Source organism: Wyeomyia smithii, chromosome 3, assembly GCF_029784165.1.
Source record: "Wyeomyia smithii strain HCP4-BCI-WySm-NY-G18 chromosome 3, ASM2978416v1, whole genome shotgun sequence".
Taxonomy (NCBI): domain Eukaryota; kingdom Metazoa; phylum Arthropoda; class Insecta; order Diptera; family Culicidae; genus Wyeomyia; species Wyeomyia smithii.
The window spans coordinates 223,232,534-223,253,517 of record NC_073696.1 but is presented as its reverse complement, the minus strand read 5'-3'; the positions used below and the strand labels follow the sequence as shown (position 1 = coordinate 223,253,517).

The 20,984-nt window shown below is 38.9% G+C and overlaps 1 protein-coding gene and 1 non-coding gene across 13 annotated transcripts in view; one reads left to right on the top strand and one right to left on the bottom strand.

Annotated features, from left to right (window-relative positions):
• The window catches only part of LOC129732265 (protein winged eye), a 674,761-nt gene that overhangs the window by 425,482 nt on the left and 228,295 nt on the right, over window positions 1-20,984 (top strand). The window lies entirely within an intron of this gene.
• Trnai-aau (transfer RNA isoleucine (anticodon AAU)) lies at window positions 17,111-17,184 on the bottom strand. The gene has a single exon. It is a non-coding gene; the product is annotated as a tRNA-Ile (tRNA).

Genomic DNA, 20,984 nt, shown 5'->3' with positions numbered 1-20,984 from the left:
AATAAATTTGGACCAGGAGCAAGATTTGGTAGCTTTGGACTGACGACATATGGGATTTTAGAAATTTCGTAATCATATGACTTGGAATTCACAGCTTAAAGTATGTATTTTTCAAGATTCAAAGCCTGAATTGGGATGCTGTTATTTTTTCATTAATTTTATTTTGTTCATGAGTATTTTGAAGAGTTGTACTAGTTTACCAGAAACTTCTTCTCAAAAAAAAAAAAATATGCGATACGTGTTCGGATAACATCAATTTGGAGTAGCAACAAGTATATGTATAAAATTTCATGGAAATAGAAAAAGTTCAAGCATTTTTCTATATTCGGCATGGAATCTTTATATACCGTGTAAACTCTGAAGTATAAAAACTTATAAGTAAAAAAGGATTTTTTACTCACAAAGTTTCTGGTAACATGATTCTGAGTGTGTAGCCTTAGATGCACTCACATTCCGTGTATACGCGTTGCACATGCTCTAGGCCGGCTTGCCAGATCTACGGATATATCCGTAGATCTACGGAAGTGTTCACTTCTACGGATTTACAAATATATGGGAAATCCGTAGAAAAGAAGAAGAAAACAGGGGAAATCCGTAGAAATCCATAAAGATCCGTAGAATCTACGGACTTTCACGAAATAGTTCTGGCATCTCTGGCTCTAGGCTTTCCATCGTAACGGGGGTGGAAAGCCAGCCAGCCGACCACGTGAGCCAACCGCCACGCGAACCAGTGAAGCGTTGAGCCTTCGCTTGGCCCCTCGGTGCGGTGTTTGCTCTTATATGTGCGCACTCGTGCGTCTGTGTGCATTGTGATGGTGCATACACCGGCCGTTGTTGGATGCTGGGGACAAACCGCACATAAAACTTCTCATTTGCAGACCTCTCCCGGACAGGACTGGATGGGGCTGGCATGTGATTGAAAATCAATTAAAATTTTATTCGTTTATTGATTCTAAAGATGAGATGCGGCTGTGGTTACCTTACGAGATTGCCTCTTCTGCTAGTGGTTATTGGATAAAATTTGCTTGATTACGAAGTCCTCCATTTTATAAAATTTAAAGACTAGACTAAATTTTGTAGCACGCCATCCAAAATGTTGATTCTTCTCAGTTCTGCTGAGTAGCAGTTTATTGCCACTACAAATGAGTATCAAACAAAACTGGTTCACTATTGACACATCGTTAAATTGACAATCTACCACAAGTGTTTTCGGTTCTGTTTGTTTCCGTCCAGGCAAGTGAAATACGCCGTCTATCTTAGATAAGTATGTCCGCTTGACGTCCATTTCCGATTGCCGTTGACAATACGACACACGCACACGTGGTCTGCCCATCGTTCTGTACCCTGTAGGTGTTCCGCTAGGATGGTCGAATTAATCTTCTCGAGATAATCCTAGAACCTGAACAAACGTAAAAAATCAATAGAACATTTTTTCTACCCCATACCGAAAAACCATCGATTCGATACAGTTTATTTTTTCACTCTGGTCACTTGCGTGGCGGCTGGCACCTGAACCTCCCGTCTGATGACAAGAAAATGCACGCCAGTTGCCGGATGGTCGCCCGGGGCGCTTCACTGGAATTCTGGATCGAATATTGATGGTGAAATAAACTCTAACCGCAACCCTACAGAAATCGTTGTTGCTTTACGGTGTCCAGGCGTGGTACAGTGCGGCAGAAGTGCACTGTTATTTTGGAAAATTGTTCACCAGTTTTTTTCGATTTCGAAATGCTTTTTGTAGCATTTTTATTTCTTAATTTGATGTTGAAGTTAAATATTTTACATAGACGCAGGATTTAACTCCACTGTGACGCGGTATAATTTCAGCGTTTTTCGTGCGCCGTGATATAATAAGGATTAGCCGTAGAAACCGCAAAAACGATTCCTGGCCTCGCCGATTTGCTGACTTTTCTTGCGGTCCGATATTCGCGGCTGAGGACGGCAGGGTGGCGTTTGCAACCGACATACGCAACAAAGCGAAGAAGCAAAATGTGCTTGTTTGATTCTTGTTCCGGTAGCCCCGGCATCACAGGACGACGATGGATGACAGGGATGTTGCTATGGTGCGAGGGATATTTAATCTGTCAATATTAATTTGTCTTGGCTAATAGAAACGATTGCATCAGCTACCGGTCGCCGCAGCGACGGTGGGATGTGGTTCCGAAAACCGCCTGGGTGGGATGTTTACCCAGGTGCTTTACGGGTTAAAAAGATAACCTATGGTTGCGATGCTTTTATTTGCGAGGTTAACAAACGATGTTTTTAAATACTCGTGCTGTCTAGAATAATTGAAGGCCTAGCGTTTTCAAGTCAATTTTTACTACCTTATCGTATACTCTCGATGAAAATCCTGATCTCCTGATATTTCAAAACAAATTTCTCCAAAGAAAAGTTCATGATGGATGGAAATTTCGAACGTTTATAATAGAATATTAGAAGTCAATTTCTCCTGGCTCCGAAGAATAATAACCAGATACAGAAAAGATTAATTTTAATTGATTTAGTTTTCATAAAAATTGTAATTTGTACTAAGTACGCGATTCGTGTAATTATTTTTTTCTGGAATCAGTCAAAGTCCTTTTCAAATTTCACAAAATTCCTAGGAAAATAATGCCGAATTGAGATTTTTTTAAAGCCAGCATCAACACTTTTCCGTTTCACTATTTAATTATGTTAGCAATACGAACGCTTGCCAAGATTGATTACGCCGCTGAGTTCATCAAAATGAAGCGCTCTATTGAACGAAACAAAACTTTCGCCAAATCCACTCTAATATAGCCGAAAAACTTTCTCCTATGCAAACGAGATCGCATTCCTGCTAACGAGTACAACCGGCAATAACTATAACACATTCCGCTTCCTTTCCAACCCGGATGCCTTCCTGCTGCCGGATTTATGCTGCCGCAGACCATATTAATTAAATTCAATGTCGTCTCGGCAGCCGAGCGACGTGAGGATTTTTTCTCGGCTAACCGAAATACGCTTCCCGCTCCATCCCACCGGAGTGTCCTGCGCTGCCACGGTACAAATTTACTTTTGCTCTTCACTAAAAACCACAATCTGGGACAAGCCATTCCCTTAGTTTGGCAACGATTACTATATATCTAGCCCGGCAGGGTTTCATCCATTCCGACGGACGGACGCCGGTGCCGACTGGAGTTCAGAAAGATTAATTGTACTTAGAGTGAATTTGGAGGGGGATTTTGCCTTTGTGGTGAGTGCTCCGAAGATTTTAATCAGAATTTTTAATGAACGAGGCAACAGATGAGTTTGCTCCTATGCAAATTCCAACCCATCCACATTTTTCCATTGCGAAATTCAATGCTCTTATCAGCTCTAATTATCTGCTTATTTTTTATTATCCACTAATTGATTTTTCATGTGAATCAAACACATATTTTTTAAAGCTAAAAAATTCGCATACATTTTTGATTATGGTTGCCAAAGGGTTCAGTCTACCCCTTAAGGTACAGATCTTAAAACAAACAAACGCGCGTACATCGTTGGCTTATTAACGCAAACATAAAACCCTGAAATGGCGGTACTAAAATGGGGCTCTTGCAAACCTTCTCACTACACTTTATATGTACAGACAACTGAGTGCTATTCAAAAAAAAAAAAGAACCCGAAGGTAAAATTTAACGTCTCTGTGTTTGTCCGGCAAATGGCCAAATACGTCAAACCGGAGCCACTCTTTTCCACCTCCAGAAACCGAGCTACCGGTCAACATGCCGAACCTGCGACCAACGTTGGGACGTCCGGCATGTTTAAATAATGCTGTTTGAAATTTTAGAAAATGAAACCACGGTCCGGGCGTTTCAATTTAATAACTTCTTCAAGTTTTGTGTTCTGTACCGTCGCTAACCGGTGTGCGCCACTAGTCGGAGTGGCCAGTATTTGGTTCCGGACGGAATGGCCACCGGAGCGCTCTCGCCGCAACCAGAAGGGTTCGGTTGGATGTTGTTAGTAAACTTTTCTCCATTCGTTTGCTTGGTCGGGTGCCACAGAACATATGACTGTACGTGCAAACGCATAGCATACCTTCGCAGTTGCAGTTGGATGGATTTTATCCTTTTTTGATAAACACGTCGAGAAGCGAGTTTATTTTTTCGACCTTTTTAGGGTTTCGGGCGAAAACAGCTTTCACCCGAGGAGGTTGTGTGAGACTTGTAAATATTTGATGACATGTGTTTTATATTATGCTATTATGTTAATTATACAAAGAGGGTTTTTTGAAGCTGACGGCCGAAAGAGAAAGAGAGGCAGTTTGAAAGCAAGTAGATGTCAAACAATTGAATTTGAGGTACGGATTCAACCTGTGCTGACAATTTGGTTGAATTTTTTTTTTTTTTATTCTGTTTGTAAATGTACTATTATACTCGAATGAAATTGTTTATGAAATGTTGCACACTATTTTGAGTGAGCAAATATGGTCTTGTTGTTACCTACAATTAACTCAAAGTATTGCCCACCACTAGCTACAACTTCTTCCTTTTTTTCTGGCAGAGCTCGAATACCATTATAATAAAAAAGTTCGTCTTTTGAGTATATCTACGAATCAAGCCTTTTTCTGATGTTTTCATATGAGCAGTAAAACCAATCACCAGACCAAGGCAGCTGTTGCCATAGTCCGATTCAGCTGAAATTTTGCGTGATGACGGTTATTGGAAGTTACTGTCGAGATTACATGATGAGAAATACGCATTTTTCTAGAATAAGAAAAGGTGATTTTCACAGCAATTTCTCTCCTACCAACAGATCTAGGTTCAAAATTCAAACAATACGTTTTGTAGTGCAACTCAAAAGCTTTCATTTGATTTATCAAAAAAATACGTCGTTTTGGAGATGCGTGAGAAAACTTAATTTTTCTATAACATGTTTTTGACTACCATTTTGAACCCATTGTACGGGAAGCACAACTCCGTTTCGCGAAAATGTTTTTAAATTGGGTTGTAATTTTCTAGTTAACTTTGTTTATGCAGTAATGCAACAGTTTGCAAAATTTGAGGTTTTTAGTAAACGGGTACACCACTGTGTAAACAGGCCCTCCAAAACCTAGTGTTCAAAAACTGCTCAAATCGTAAAATAATTGATCTCGGCTTACTCTCGAAGTTAGATGATGAAATGAGGGGTTATTTTTGGAGTCAACAAAAGAATGAATGACTAGATAAACTTTTGGGTGACAATGCTTGTATGAAAAAAAATTCATCACCGAATTTCAAAAACCACCATGTACATTTTGTTCACTGGTCCAAAAAAATATGTGTGCATTCAGCTCAATCGGACACGATTTAGGAGTGCCTCAAATCGCTCAAAGTTGTGATTTTTCGACCTTCGAAAGGGAATTTGGAAAAATCGAAATTTTTTTCGATGCCAAATGTCTTAAAAATGCAACAACGTCGAGATCTGGTGTTATCTCGAAAAAAGAAAAATTTTACCGAAAAACGACCTTCTGAGACTTTGCTGAGCAACCGAAAGCTTAATATTGAATATTTCTAAACGGGCTTCTAAAATGACTCGTTCCAAACCAGATGTAAATTATTTTAATGTTCATTTGGTATCTCAAACTTGATTTTCATCAGGGTGGTTCATTAATTTTTTACTAGGGTGGTTCGAAGGGTTTAAAATCAAAACTTTGAGCGATTTGAGGCACTTATAAATCGTGTCCGATTGAGCTGAAATTTTGCATAGATCATTTTTTTGGGCCAATGAACAGAATGTACATTAGAGTGCCAATGAGATGTATGAAAAAAAATTGACCTTCGAATATCGTTCAATGGTAGAGCTCAAAAGTTTTGTCTTCTCGAATAGAGTCCACATGCAAAATTTCAGCTCGATCGGACATCGGGAACACGTGCCTCAAAGCGGTCAAAGTTTCACGAAAAAGGTCGATGAAAAAAAGCACTGATACATTATACATGAAATTGTCGACATTAAAAATTTTTTTTTTGATGCCATATGTCTTAGAAAAGCATGAAACGTCGAGATTCGGTGTTAACTCGAAAAAAATTTTTTGTCTAAAAAATCAACTTTCTGGGTCTCTATTCGAGAAGACGAAATTTTTGAGCCCTACCGCTAAACGAAATTCGAAAGTTGATATTTTAATATAGGGAATCGGCTCTATTATCGTCAGGTTTGTCCAATTATAGACCGGGGGGTTAATGAAGTCACAGAGAATTAATCTTTTGCAAGAAGATGCTCTGCTTTATGAACAGGGTGGCGACTACCGGGAAAAACCGGGAGAATCAGGGAATATCAGGGATTTAATTTTCGATCAGGGGAATCAGGGAATATCAGGGAATTTGAAAAGTCATCAGGGAAAATTTCAGAGGCTTAGGATTTTTTTACAAAGTATGTTCTGAATTGAATTTATTCTAGAGCATTCGATGTGGACGCTCACCAGCAACCCTTCAACAACACTCAATAATAATTAGGTTACTTAATTTGCTTTTCCGACGTGAAAACGAAAGTACCAATCAATGCCAAATGAATTCAAAATATGGAAAAAATAATCGATCATTTTTTAATTGACTGAATCTATGTATTCGTACTTGGCTCAGCAAACTAAGTATTTGTTCTTGGTAGAAGAATTTTCCTGAAAAGTAAGTTTCAAGAAGAATGTATCCATTTTAGCATAGGCTTTATTTAACCCTATCCCCGCGGAGAGATAGGGTTTTTCCTCGATAAATGACTTCAAACTCTTCTCAAACTCAAACTCTTCTCAAACTCAGCAACCACATGTACAATTTGCACAAACTTAAAAATCTGATCTGAGTTCCAAAAATTTCAAGTATACTTGTTAAACTGCAATCACAATTCAAATTTCAGTTCAATTCCCGCGGGGAATGCACGGGAACTTTTTGTCGTACAGTAAAACTTTCTGAGAATGAATTGCAAGGAACTGATGATACCTTGTACAGGGCTCGTAACGGTTAGACAATGCAACAGTAGTGACCTCAGTGACCAAAATATCAAGAAAAAGCTACTTTAAATTTTTCGAAAAGTATCCCAATAGGTACTAACAAGTCATTCAGTAGTGCGCGAATTTTATGCTAATTACTACATTTGTTTTCGTAAAAACCAGTGGTTAGACGAGATTTTATCCAGTTTCTTGCACTTCATCATCATCTCGTTTACAATTCCTTCAGAACTTTTGTGTTATGTCCTTACGGGGAAAGAAGGTACTTCGGACTGCCAGTCCTCGGGAAGCTGCGAAGTTGACGCATCGCTGGCCGTTGTCGTTCGTCACGGTGTGCAGGCTATGTTGGCCGATCACCGGCTTGTACATTTCTTCCCTACCGATCTGCGCGTTCATGTCCCCGATGACGATCTTGATGTCTCTACGCGAGCAGCTATCGTAGAGTTTCTCCAGCTGTGCGTAGAACTCTTCTTTCTCTACATCGGGTCTTCCTTCGTGAGAGCAGTGCACATTGAGGATAGTGTAGTTGTAGAACCGGCCTTTTATTCTCAACAAACACAACCTGTCGCTGATCGCCTGCCACTTGATCACACGACTCTGCATCCTGCCCAGCACTAAAAAGCCGGTACCCAGCTCATTGGTTGTGCCGCCGCTCTGGTAGTACTGTGCCTTGCGGCCACAAATCCTCCGTACCTTCTCTCCTTTCCGGCAAAGCTCCTCGAGCGCAACGATGTCGAAGTGGCGGGGTTCTAGCTGATCCAGCAGAATCCGGTCGCCACCCGGGGCGTTCAGCGATCTACAGTTTCATGTACCGAGCTTCCAATCGTCGTCCTTATTTCGTCGCCTGGGTCGTTGCCAATTGTTCCGGTCCGTATTCAATTCTTGATTGTTCGTAGTATTTTAATGTTTCGGCATGCTGCCTTACTAGGGCTGCGGATGCCTAGTCTCGCGACCGGGCTGCCGTCCTGGGTGTAGCTGGCGAGACGCCGCATTTCATAATTCAGCCATCCGCTCCGGATCAGACGCTATTTGAGCCGCCCCTAACATGGGGAACAGACGCTCGGACAAGCTGCCCTCCTAGGAGAGCAGCTCCCCCTTCCCTGTCAGCATACGACCAAGTTCCCACCGGTTCACCGATCTTCCCTTGGTTGCTCGTATCCCAGTCGGTACCACTTGGAGGTAGGGATAGGAGTTGCTGGGCATTATGCTTTGGACCACACTGGGGTCTTTTTTATGCCAACTAGTACGGGTGTACTGCTGGTACGCACTGCCCAGCCGTTTACCAACCCCAAATTTCATGTCACTACTTGTGCTTTTTTCCATCGATATTTTTCGTAAAACTTCGACCGCTTTGAGGCACGTGTTTTCGATGTCCGGTCGAGCTGAAATTTTGCATGGGGATTTTTTCGAAAAGACGAAACTTTTGAGCCCTACCGCTAAACGATATTCGAAAAATTCGGTTCTAGAAATTTGCAAGACCTTTTTCGCTGCCACCTCAATAACAGTTTTCACAAAGCAAAATAATATCGATTATTTCTGAGTATTAATGGTAATTCGCTAATATCTTAAAGTGGTAGTCAAATTATATCTTATTTTGAGTAAAAAAGTCTCAGAAATCGAATGGTAATCAACGTAAAATGTCAGCAAAATGTCGGTTTTGCCCCAATTCCCCTACAATACTAAAATAGGTTTATCTGCTGACATTTTACGTAGATCAGACACCTGCCATTCGATTTCTGAGACTTTTTTACTCAAAATAAGATATAATTTAACTACCAATTTAAGATATTAGCGAATTACCATTAATGCTCAAAAATAATCGATATTATTTTGCTTTGTGAAAAATATACTAAAACTATGTCAAACCCGGTTTCGTAGAATCACCGTTTTGAGCTCAGTTTTTGTCCGATTTAAGATCTGTTTTTTTCAAAAGATGGATAAAAAGATGCTAATATGTGGACAAACTCTTGGAATTTTGATATTTGGCCTCAAAACAAAATGGCGTCGAAAAAACCACAAAAATTACCGGTTTCTCAAAAATTCAAAATGGCGCCATTGTTGCCTCTTAAGTTGAAATATGTTCATACTCGGGGAAATTCAGTTTTGCATAAAAATACACCAAAAAAATCATATATAGAAGCCAAGGCAGAAAAAAAGTCAATTTTTGTTGCACTGTGAAATTATCAAAACTCCCCACGTACAAGCGTAGAATACGTGCTTGAAAAAAGTTTTTTTTATTTTAAGACAAGGTAGACTCAATTCAACTCAATGGAAACGTGCCAGATGTGGCTTTTATCTATTTTAATTCAGCAAAACTTCAATCGTTTGATGACTCATTAAAAATGCGTTTCCGAATATCGTTCAGAACAATGTATACCACGGTCAGGTAAATGTGAAATTTTGGCAGCGAAAAACAAACATGACGACGATTTGAATTTAATAATTCGGAAAGAAATTCCTGATAAATCAGTGGATTGTTTGAATAAGGCAATAATAAATCATTAATAAAGTCATACCTCGATATAAGGCAACTTTATTTTAATTTTCGTTACGTTATATCGAGTTACGTTGTATCGAAGCACGAAAAAAAAATATTTTTTTATTGATGCAAAATTCTTGATGGTTACTCAAAAGTGCGCAAAAACTTATATAAACTTATGTTCCTTCACCTGAAAGTATAAATAAACTTGTCTTATGTCCCTTTAAGACAATTTTCGTAGACAAACATAACCAGTCACAAAACATTGAAAAAAATAAATGTCAATTTTACCCCATTTTACGGTACCTATTGGTTTTCAAACTTACTTAAAACATTTATTCGGAACATTATACACTCCAAAAATAATTGTTGTACTTTAATTTTGGGAAATTGAAAAAAAGTTACGTTATATCGAGGTGAAATGGTGTTCTCACGCTCAAAACCTGAACTAAAAAAAATCATGTAATTGGACAAAATTGGTCGTAAATTGTTTTAAAACCAATGTAGTACAATCGACGGTACTTGAAGTCAAATTCAAAGGTGAGAATATTCTCATTCCGAAAACGATTTGACTTTTGAGTTTAAACGTAATGTTTGGATTTGAAATGACTATTGAAAAATCGCAAAGTCAATCTTTGAAAGTATTAGGAATCAATTTAGAATTCCCATGCTTTTCACACGTCCTGTAAAATATTGGAAAGTCCTCCTGTTCATTATTTTCGGAAAAGGTCGTCTTCCAACTGAACAATTTATAAACTGTTTCTTTTATGTGTGAACTTGAAAAACTGTTTCTTTTTGTTTCTGACTGTTTCTTTCCAGTAACTAAAGTAAAGCCTCGAATATTTGAAATGAAAACATGCGGAATCGTGAATGTTCAAATTTAAATAAAGGAAAAATAGGTGGGACAAAGTCTGCCGGGTCAGCTAGTTACTAATATTTTAGAGCCAAAACGATTTGTTTGATCGGTATAGTGTTTTCAGTAAAGTGGTAGATAATTTTGTCCTTCGGAAAAAAATTCGCTGTGTAAAAATAACAGAAGGAATGTACACGAAGCCCTCCTCAATCTTATGGGTCATTCCATACGAAGTGTACATGCCACTTGGACATGACTAGACCTGTGCGCCGACCATATCATCGGCGGCGGCGGCGTAGAAAACATTTTACCTCGGCGGCGATCGGCGCGCCGGCGTGACGCCGTTGGTATTTATCGGCGGCGGTTTTTGAATTCAACATAAATAAATAAAAACATGTTCATCCGGGTTAAAAAAATGTCAAAAAAAGAAATAAGAATGGTTAGGAATCAAGTAAACAAACAATTTAGCAATCAGTAAAGAAATGACTATCGGCGCGATAAAAATTTCCTCGCCGGCGCGCCGACTCAAAATCATCGGCGGCGGCGGCGTGCGTAAAAGTGTCGGCGGCGGCGCACAGGACTAGGCACGACCATCACAGATTTTGTTCAAAGTTGGGGGAATTGTTCATCTACTGTCTCTTTGGAAAAATCCCAATTTTAGTGTCGATTGCAATACCCCCCGCTCTCTAGGACCCCCTCTTTGTTGCAATGTCGCGCAATTTTTGTCAAAAATCTCTTTTTCCTTTTTTTACAATTCATAGATGTAAGATGTCCGAAAAACACTGATAGATGGTTTTTGAAGAAAATAAACCAAGGAATCTAGAAAAAGGATAAGTTTTGACCGAAAGTGTTGCCTGATAAATTATTTTTGTATTTGAAAACTAAATTAACATTTTACGGCAAATGCAGCCATTTTTATTTTATATTTGATAATTTCATCGTGTTCCTTGGAAAATTTCACATAAGAAACAACTATCATCCCGAGGTAGTATGAGCCATATGTTATATCTCGAGATTGGCTAATTAATAGATTTTCTTGAATCCCCCTCTCTCCCTTCGTAAGCATTCATAAGAAATTTGCATGCCTCTCTCTCTCTCTCTCTCTCTCTCTCTCTCTAAATTCTTACGTACTTTGTGGATGACTTCTTATATGAGCATTGCCGGATCATCCCGATGATGTTCATAACTTTTAAATCGACCCCAGCTGTCACTTTCAATCTTTTCAGCGGCCTATTATTCCCTAGAGCTACCTGATTAATGCTGGGTAGCAGTTGTTAACATTATTAAAAGATAGTCCATTGTAATCTTAGCGTCTATCATTTTAAGAATTAGCAATAATACAAGTGCTGTAACGAACATCTTTATATAGTTCTTAAGTCAACCTTGCGATCGTAATATTGCACACAACCCTTTTGTTATTATTTTACTAGTAAATAAAGTGCCGCTGCACTTACCGCTGACGCTGTTATCACTACCGCTGGAGCTACTACTGCAGCTACCCCTGCCGCTGTTGCTAGCCGCCGTCGCTACTACTGCTACTTAGCTAGTATCGTCCTAGTAGCCATCCACTAGTAAACTGATTGGTTTGAGCAGAAGCAGGGACTTGTATAGCCCAAACAGAGCAGGTAAACTAGGTATATTATTCTGTCGACCGTGTTAAGGAAAACAAGCATCAAACGACCAATCAGACCAATCGAAAACTGTGTTTGAACAAGGTTTGACAACTTTCAATAGTACAGTGTTTGCATCATTAAGGGGTCATATACCTTTTTGCTCGAGAAAAAAGAGCAAAGTTTGGAATTTCTTTAAGCGTGTAGCACTTTTTTTATTGCATAAAACGAACATTTAAAATCTGTGTTTACGATCAGTATACCGCAATCGTAAACACGGCGAAGTCATTTTTTGAGAAACACCATTCCGAGATAAACGCGTATAAAGTTTCAAGTTTAGCTTACGCAGCCGAGGCGAGGCGCGCTGCAATTCGCTCTAACTTTCTCCCTATTGCTCAGATCTTTACAAAAATTTGTAAAAATTTTCCCAAGATATTGTACTTTAAGATAAGTACTTTAAGATAATTGAAAACTAAAAATATATATTAGGGTGGGGAAAAGTGATCGATTTTCCAGAACCAAGTTTTTGGGGTTCCTCTTGGGGTCCCAAACAACCTTAAACTTACCGGAAGTCGATTGGTTTTGTCTTCGCTTGGCGCATTGCATTTCAAATTTGTATGAAATTTTATATGGGAAATTTTACTTTTTTGCATTTACCTTTCTAGAAAGCTCAATAATTATCTAATAATGCACTACATTATGTAAAAGTATAGTATTTTAGATGCCTAACAACTTTGCAGAGGACACTGAAGTGCTAGGATGTCCCTACGATGAGCTATAGCTGTTCAAAGTTCAGTATGTCGATTTAAATGCAGAAAATCTTGTTTTCTGCCAACATTATCAATGTACCGGCGCCAGTAGTAGGCGCCAGAAATAACCTGCCGTAACGAGTTTATACACTCAGCTGGATCAAACAAACAAATTCAGGTCAATTTTCTAGGCATAGGTAGAATCTACAACGTGTTTCAGAGGTTACTTCAGATGGAAATCTGACTGACGCCGGTACACTGGCAGTGTTGGCATACTCAACTTTGAACAGCTCCAGTATTTTTTGGGACACCCTAGCTCTTTGATGTTTTCGGCCAAGTTGTTAGTCATAAAAAACCTATGCCATTTGAAGTCATGAAACCTATGGTTTGAGTCGCTTTGAGCTCTTTAGAATGGAAAATGCAAAAACGTTGATTTTTCCATACAAATCTCCATACAAATTTCAATAGCAATGCGCCAAGCGGAGACAAAACCAATCGATTTCCGATAAATTTAGGATTGTTTGGGGCTCCAAATAGAACAAAAAAAACTTGGTTCTGGCTTTCTGCTATCAAGTTTCGTTTTTTCTATATAACGATTCCCCACCCTAATATATATATATATAACTCCTTATAGCTTGATTGTGCGTTTCAGTGTCGCATGGAAGTAGATAATAGAAGATGCAACCTTAATTACGCAACATTTTCTTATGCTGCTGTTGGGTGTTGCATATTGCTGAAGGAAAAGAAAATTCAGTTCGTGCTGCGACTGTGAGATGACGTCGAGTTTACGACCGTCTAGGCGTTCCGACATTCAGAATTAAGTGTAATAAATTAACGAGAGAATATTAACTCTTCAAACTAAGTATTTAATTTGTCCTCAAAAGGGAAATTTGTTGTTTGATTTATTGTCGGATTGCATTTCTGTGCTGTTTCCGTCAGTAGAAATAAGACACTCTTGTGATAATACTGCTGTTATCACAAGAAAGCTGTTTCAACCACTTAAAAATTTTGACACTGCCGCTGCGGCTACTGCTGCTAACCGCTGCTACTTATTTAGGACCGTCCCAGTGGCCATCTACTAGTGAACTGATTGTTTTGAGCAGGGACTCCTATATAGCCCAAAGAATGCATGCTCGATTTACTAGCTATATAATTCTTTCAACCGTGCTAGGGACAGAAAGCACTAAGTGACCAATCCTGATCGAAACCTGCATTTCAACAAGACTTGGCAGTTTTCAATAGTACCTATTGTATTCGCATAATCAAATTCCAATTTTCGAAGTTTGGACGTATGTGTGGATCATTTTTAAATCGATTGTTGCAAGAACCGAAGGAAATCCGTTGGAAAATAAGTCCATATTTTGGCTATTTTTATTACTTTTACATGATAGTGCATCAAGACTGAATAAAATAACTTATTATCAAGCTTTTACAACAATAAACTAACTTTTGTGATGGATTTTGATGGTTTTATAAACTATATGATCTTGAAGGCCCAAAGTGACCCATAATTGCGTCTTTTGCTAAGCAAGTACTATTTTTCTTCTTAACCGATTTACACACATCAGCTGCAGTGAAACTAATTGTCGATCGAAAGTATACATCAGAACACAGAAATAGATAGTAAAACATTCGTAGTTGATAACTTTTCCTATTTTATAGTCATTTTTTAACATTTAGGCAACACGTTGACTGACCCATAATTGTAGAGAGACTGTATTCTTCATCTTTTCGTTATATTTCGGGGCTGCGAAAAATTTTCACAGCGCCCATTTTTTTATATTTTACATTATATTTTAATTACTTAAAGTTTTCAAAGGTATCACCAATGAAAGAGGTTTAAATCTCCTGTTTTTTCTTACTAATTTTCCGTTTCCATTTTGTTTTGCGACAAAATCCTGTGACGGGTTACAGGCTATAACTTTGTTTTCAATAATAAAAACGAATGTGAATGCTACCACTGCAACCTTTTTAGAACAAATGAAAGTTCTTCGTCATGAAATCAGGACAATTCTGTAGAACGCTAACAATAGTCACTTCAATTCGCGCAAGGAAATCAATCTAACAATACATTGCTTACCATGTCGAGACAACTTTTTCCTGTTCAACGTATTGCTTCTTTGGAAATCGTTAACCCTTGCCAAGTTAATCGAAGCGGAATCGAATAAACTATTGACATTTCATTTCATTCTTCACCCTCAACCAAACTCATCCGAGGGATTTCTTTCCTCCTTTCGGTGCCAGTGTCAATTTCTTCTGAAGCAGCTTTGTTGCTAGAAAAGAAAACTAACAACGACACGACGAGCGACGTTTTTACTCGTGTCGCCTTAGATGTCTTCTTCTTTCTTGTTGGCTCCCTCTGTGAACGGCGAAGATTATTACGGATTCGGGTGATGTATATTGGCAATATCCGATGTGATACCCTTATCCCAACCACTCTGAAAGAAAGGACAAAGGAAAGTGAAAGGACCTAGCGTCGATTGACGAAAATTAATTTCATATGACAGTGGTAAATGTCATGACATTTTATCCATGTCAGTTCTTTGCGGTAGTCGTGTTGAGAGAAAATCCATTTAAATATTTAAATTGTTGAAATTTTTACTTCGTTCGCCCAAAAGCAACAGGAAATGAATTAATCGTTACTACCTGCCAATGGCTTTTCAAGTGAGTTGCTGCCGAGCACAGATGGAAAACAATTAATATTAATGTCTGCCTAATGGTAGCTGTAATCAGGCTCGGTTAATTTCTCCCCTGCTGGAACCTGTAGACCGCTGTTCCAGTCCAACGACAGACGCTTCTGCTGTCTGTTGCATAAGTCAAAATTGCCTCGTACCAGATTTCGTTTTCAGCACTTCATACGTTACTTGCTTCCTCAGTCAATCTGTTGCTGGCTATCGATGAAAGGTTGCTTGATGGATAAAGTGTCGAAACAGTCGACGGAACGCAACGGATGGAGCCTTTGAGAGTATCCGGGTGATCCATCAGTTAAGCTAAACGCAGGAACGGTCGTCCGGAAAACCACTGTTTCCCCTATAACTGATTACGATAGTGCGAACAGACGCGTAGCCAGAGGGCTGTTGAAGGTATTACGATTTCTTTAACATGCTAGCTTTTGAATCGGATTGGCCACACCCGCGTTCGTCAACAAATGAGGACGAGAAAGCGGATAAACGCGTAGGATATTACAGTAGACTTAGTTCTGGTGCCAAACTACCAACACAAAACATGTGCCCAAACAGAACAGAAAGCTGGTTATAGAACTGTATCATGTGTATGCCATAATAATATTGGCGCACACGAGTACACTCGCAAAACTCATCAAGAGCATCAATCATGATTACCGGCAGCCACGTCCAACTGGGGCACACACAGGACAGCATCAGTCGAGCTGACTGGAATACTGTACTTACCGCCGCCGTGCGCTACAGCAGAATCTTCTACGAGGGATTTGTTGGTACATAGCCATTCCTTTCGCAGCAAGTGGTAGGATAATGCCTCTACTATGATGGAGATGATGATGCATTTTGCCACATGCGTACGGTTTTTGTAATGCTGCCGTTCAGCAAAGTGTGTGAGCCGAAGGAATAAAGCCAATGCGAAAATCCTCACGCGTCCGCTGTAATTGAAGGATATGAGGAGCCACCGAGGGGGCATGAATTATGTATATTTTATCCGAAATTAATTGATAATTTATGCTTTTATGTTCACGTACGGGTTTTCCCCTTTCTGCCTTCTAGACTATTTACGATTGCGACTTGGAAATTGATGAATCTTTATTTGATGAGCAACCCATCCGGAACGTTGCATGCTTTCAACTGTTGATTGGGTGAAACTGCGTTTTTCGATTGGGGTTAACATTTTGGAGCCGGAAAAATAATTAAGTTCCTATGTTAGAATTTAATTATTTACGTTTTGCAGAAAAAAAAACCTTCTGACATATTGTCGAAAATCATTAATTCCTGAATTAAATTTAATCAATTCGAAACCCGAACTATGGTTTAAAACTAAAAAAAAAATGGAATACGAAAAAATGTCTTTAGAATTCGGTTATTGGAAACGTCTTGAAAAGTCATCAAAAATCATTTTTGCTCTTTCCTGCGACAAAGTATCTAAAGAACATCAATTTTACAAACAAAGAATTTAAAAAAATATATAATAAACACATTCTACAACGTTTGACTACTCCTTTGCCATAATTTTTGCTCTAACTTGACTCTCTTTATTTATGCTATAGAATGAGCAGAACAAAATCAAATTGCCTTGAGGTAAATGCGCAAAAAATCTATAGAGAAGAATATTATAAACCAGCTTTTCTTGTTCATTCGTTTATTCTATTATCTCATTTAACTATGAAAATGAATTATTTAATTTTTATTATCATTAACCTCAACAAAAAACCACCAAATTCATGGTTTTGTCAAATTCTTGGTAATTATTCTGCCGTAGTTAAAATCAAAAGAGCCCTGTGTCAAGTAAAAGCTAACCCACAAAAAAGAAGCTTGGCTCCAGAGAGGATCGAACTCACGACCTTCGCGTTATTAGCACGACGCTCTAACCAACTGAGCTATGGAGCCAGATAGCATTTTATTGTGGAAACTTTAGGAATCGTAAAACAATTTATAACTTTGCACAGCAAGTAAAATTCATTAGACCACATTATTCCGCATAACGTTCGACTGCATGCATCAACAAAGTTAGTTTATCATGCATGTTCGAGTGGAGACCAAAGACCTGCGTCCCCGCGGTCACCAGTTCCCGATCGTCCCGATACACCGACCACCCGCTCACCACACCCAAAGCTCTAATCCAACTCTTGTGTAGTTTCAAATTGACACAATATTAAAATTTATTTTCATGAATGTTTATGACATTTGCGCTCCTTCCCTGCAGGATTCCACCGGTAACTCTGCTGGGATTTATCCAGCTTGCCCGGCCGCTACTGTGTTATTCCGTTCTACTCTGTGACAACTCAGTAGCTGCTTGCAGTAACAAGCAAACATTCTGTTTATGAGTTTTTGATGACACACCATCATCCTGCGCATTATCCTGTTAAACCAAGCCTGGCTAGTCTCCGCTCTGCTCTGCTCTGCCGGAACGCAAAAAGGGTGAGCTTCGGTCGGTGTTTATTGGAAGAGTTTACCAGAGTCGTGGGACTCCAATTTTCGTGAATATAAGCTACGACCAGCTACGCGTACAATTCGCAGAACGGGACAGCAGCAAGCAGCAACACTTTTCTTCAATTCGCCCGAGGAGGTGATATCGCAAGGATCGTCGCGTGTTTAACGCTTCCAGATGGCTACCGCTTTCGCTTCGCACCGTTTGTTGTCTCTTCGACACGGAGACAGGAACAAGCAGTGTAGACGTACGGATTGTCCCGTTCCGTGACGGTCCGGGTGCGCACCGACAAGCACACACAGGCGTCCGAAGATAATGCCTTTACGTTTGGTTCGTGATACTCTCTAGGGTATAATTTTCATTTTTCATTTTCTAAATTTAAAATAAAAAGCGCGCAAATGAAACTGGTGCTCCTACGTGCGTGGCGGCAGAGAAAACATGTTGCAAGTAGAAGTACCTACATCGTCAACAGCATGGACCGAGCAGAGCAAGTGGGACATTGTTCAGTGGCAATCTTCACGTTACGTGATAAAAAGCAACTTACATACTCAAATGTTGTGCTGCTTGAGCCACATTTCTGATGCTTCGAACAGTATTGCAATGTGAACTTACTTTTGCTCATGAAATCAATCGAAGAGATTTTTGATCCCCATGGAATTAACAATGAACAGTTTTTCATGGTATAATTTGACATTTATTTCTCAATCAATTTAAAATTTACGCTTTCGTATAGTTATATGTTATCCAGGAGGCGCTCTCACCCTGTACGGAAATAAAAAAAAATCAAACACCAGAAGCAAACTCTACAACCATGCGTGTGGTTTTTGTTATTTGTCATTGCACCAGTACGGGGTTTATTCTTTTTTTTTAACTTATGAAAAGTGTGTGTTTATTTTACGTTCAGCATATGCAGGTTGGCTCCACGTACCTAGCAGTCTGATTCTCACAGCTGAAGGCAGACTTCTTCCACCAGAGCCGTGCGCAGGATTTCCATTTAGGGTAGGTGTGATTTAAATAATGAGTCCAGATGTGCTGTCAAATGCGAATGATTTGTTTGATCTTAGACAACAAATTGCCGGTTGATAACAAGCAATTTTCATTTTAATAGTGTTCTTCGTAACAGTTTTCTAATTTGCCATTAGCTAACCGTTATAGTTGTTTAAAAAATAATCTCGAACCGCAACCCATTCGTTTCATCGCACCAACACTCTCAAACACAATGACGGTATGTCCCTAGCATAACACTTCGTTCGCACACAGTGTCCTTAACCACCTGACGCGCCAGTGACCATCGCCAGTCAACCTAACTAGAAGTCAACTGAGATAAAATAAAAAGAAGATTGAAAATTGAAAACGGAAAACGTGCTCAGAAGTAAATTACCTATGCATAAAAAGTTAAAATTTTCTATCGTCTGCTTTGAAATGAAAATGAAATTGATTGAAATTTCCAGATTCTAAAAGTGAATACGAAAGCTTAAAACTTGGTAGTACGGTGTTGAAATTTTGAACTTGCTGTACGGTGCTAGAAGATAGGTTAGTAGCTCATGTGATATAGAATGATGCACGCTATCACAGTTAGACTAACTTTCATTAGAAATATAATGTTTTGTGCTACAGCTGCTAGTCAAGATGAGGCTGCAAACTAACAAAAAAGTACCAAAACATACGAAAACACAGTGTCCTCACCACCGATTCTGTAATTAAACACTGAAAGGACACTGGAGATTCTTTACTATAAATAATTTTGTGTCCTATTTATTATACTATAAGTCCATCGATGACTGTTTCTAATACCCCAACGCTACAAATTCGAATGATTGCTTGACGGTGAGCTTTCATTTTTAACTCTATATTATTATCAATTAAATACCAAAATCTTCTAGTGTTTCTATATGTTTGCCAGTTTTATCCAGATTATAAAATTCTCTCTTCTTGATTCTTCATTCTTCTGAAGGTGAAACCTCATTGAGTCTAAAAATGGCAGACTTCGAGTCACCACTTCGAATTTTAAAAAGCACAAGACTCGGAAATACTAATTGCGTTCCCTATGAAAACTCTATTTTATGTTTGCTTCACCACAGCAAACATAAAATAGCATTTTCACAGGGAACGCATTAACTGTTTCCGAGTCTTGTGCTTTCGAAAATTCGAAGTGGTGACTCGAAGTCGGCCATTTTTGGATTTAATGAGGTTTCACCTTGTTCGTGAGTTTAGAATGCAAAATTTGTAAACTGATTTATCTAGAAGAATTATTTTATGGCAACGCGTCATGGCATAGAGTTTCAGCAAACACATTGAAAACAATATGAGAAATAGCAAACAATAATAAATTAGGTATTCTGTTCGAAAATTATCTATAAGTAAAATAGGATAGCCTAGGCCTTAGATTCCTAAATATTTATGTAGCTTAAGACAAGATCACTGAATATGTTATACTCAAGTAACACACAAACCATGTTAGAAAAGAATTCACAATGACAGTTGTCATATAAGAGTACTAAAAGCGCAATTGCAAACTTGTGTTGTTATATTCTTGTTCTCGAGATGTTCTTTTATAGCATAATTGTGTTTCATAGATTGCACAGTGCAACAATTTTTTTGCCATGGCTTCTATGTATGATTTTTTTAATGAAGTTTGATGCAAAACCAAATTTCCCCAAGTTTGATCATATATCAACTTAGGGGCAACAATGGCGCCATTTTGAATTTTCGAGAACTCGGAAATTTTCGATGTTTTTTCGACGCCATTTTGTTTAAGACCAAACATCAAAATTCTAAGAGTTTGTCCACATATTAGCATCTTCTTAGCCATCTGTAAAAAACAGATCTTAAATCGGACAACAACTGAGCTCAATACGGTGATTCTACGAAAACGGTTTTGGCATGGTTTTAGTATATTTCACAAAGCAGAATAATATCGAGTATGTCTTAGCGTTAATGGTGATGCACTGATATCTGAAAGTGGTAGTCAAATTATGTACCGCTTCATCTCAAAAACAGCAAAATAACAGCATTGGTTTTTGTCTAAATGACTAGAAAGAAACTGGTAAAAGCAAAGCCTTAGGGAGCTACAATTCCGGTCGGGAACTCGACCTTCTGTTTATTGAATACACAGACTTCGAAGCCGACTGTTTAGTGTACAGGACAATTGCGGGCTACGATCCTACTGACACTAACAGTCTCTCTCGAGCCGAGACTTGAACCTACGACAACTGGCTTGTTGGGCCTACTCCTACCTCGAGACCATCTGGGAGAACTG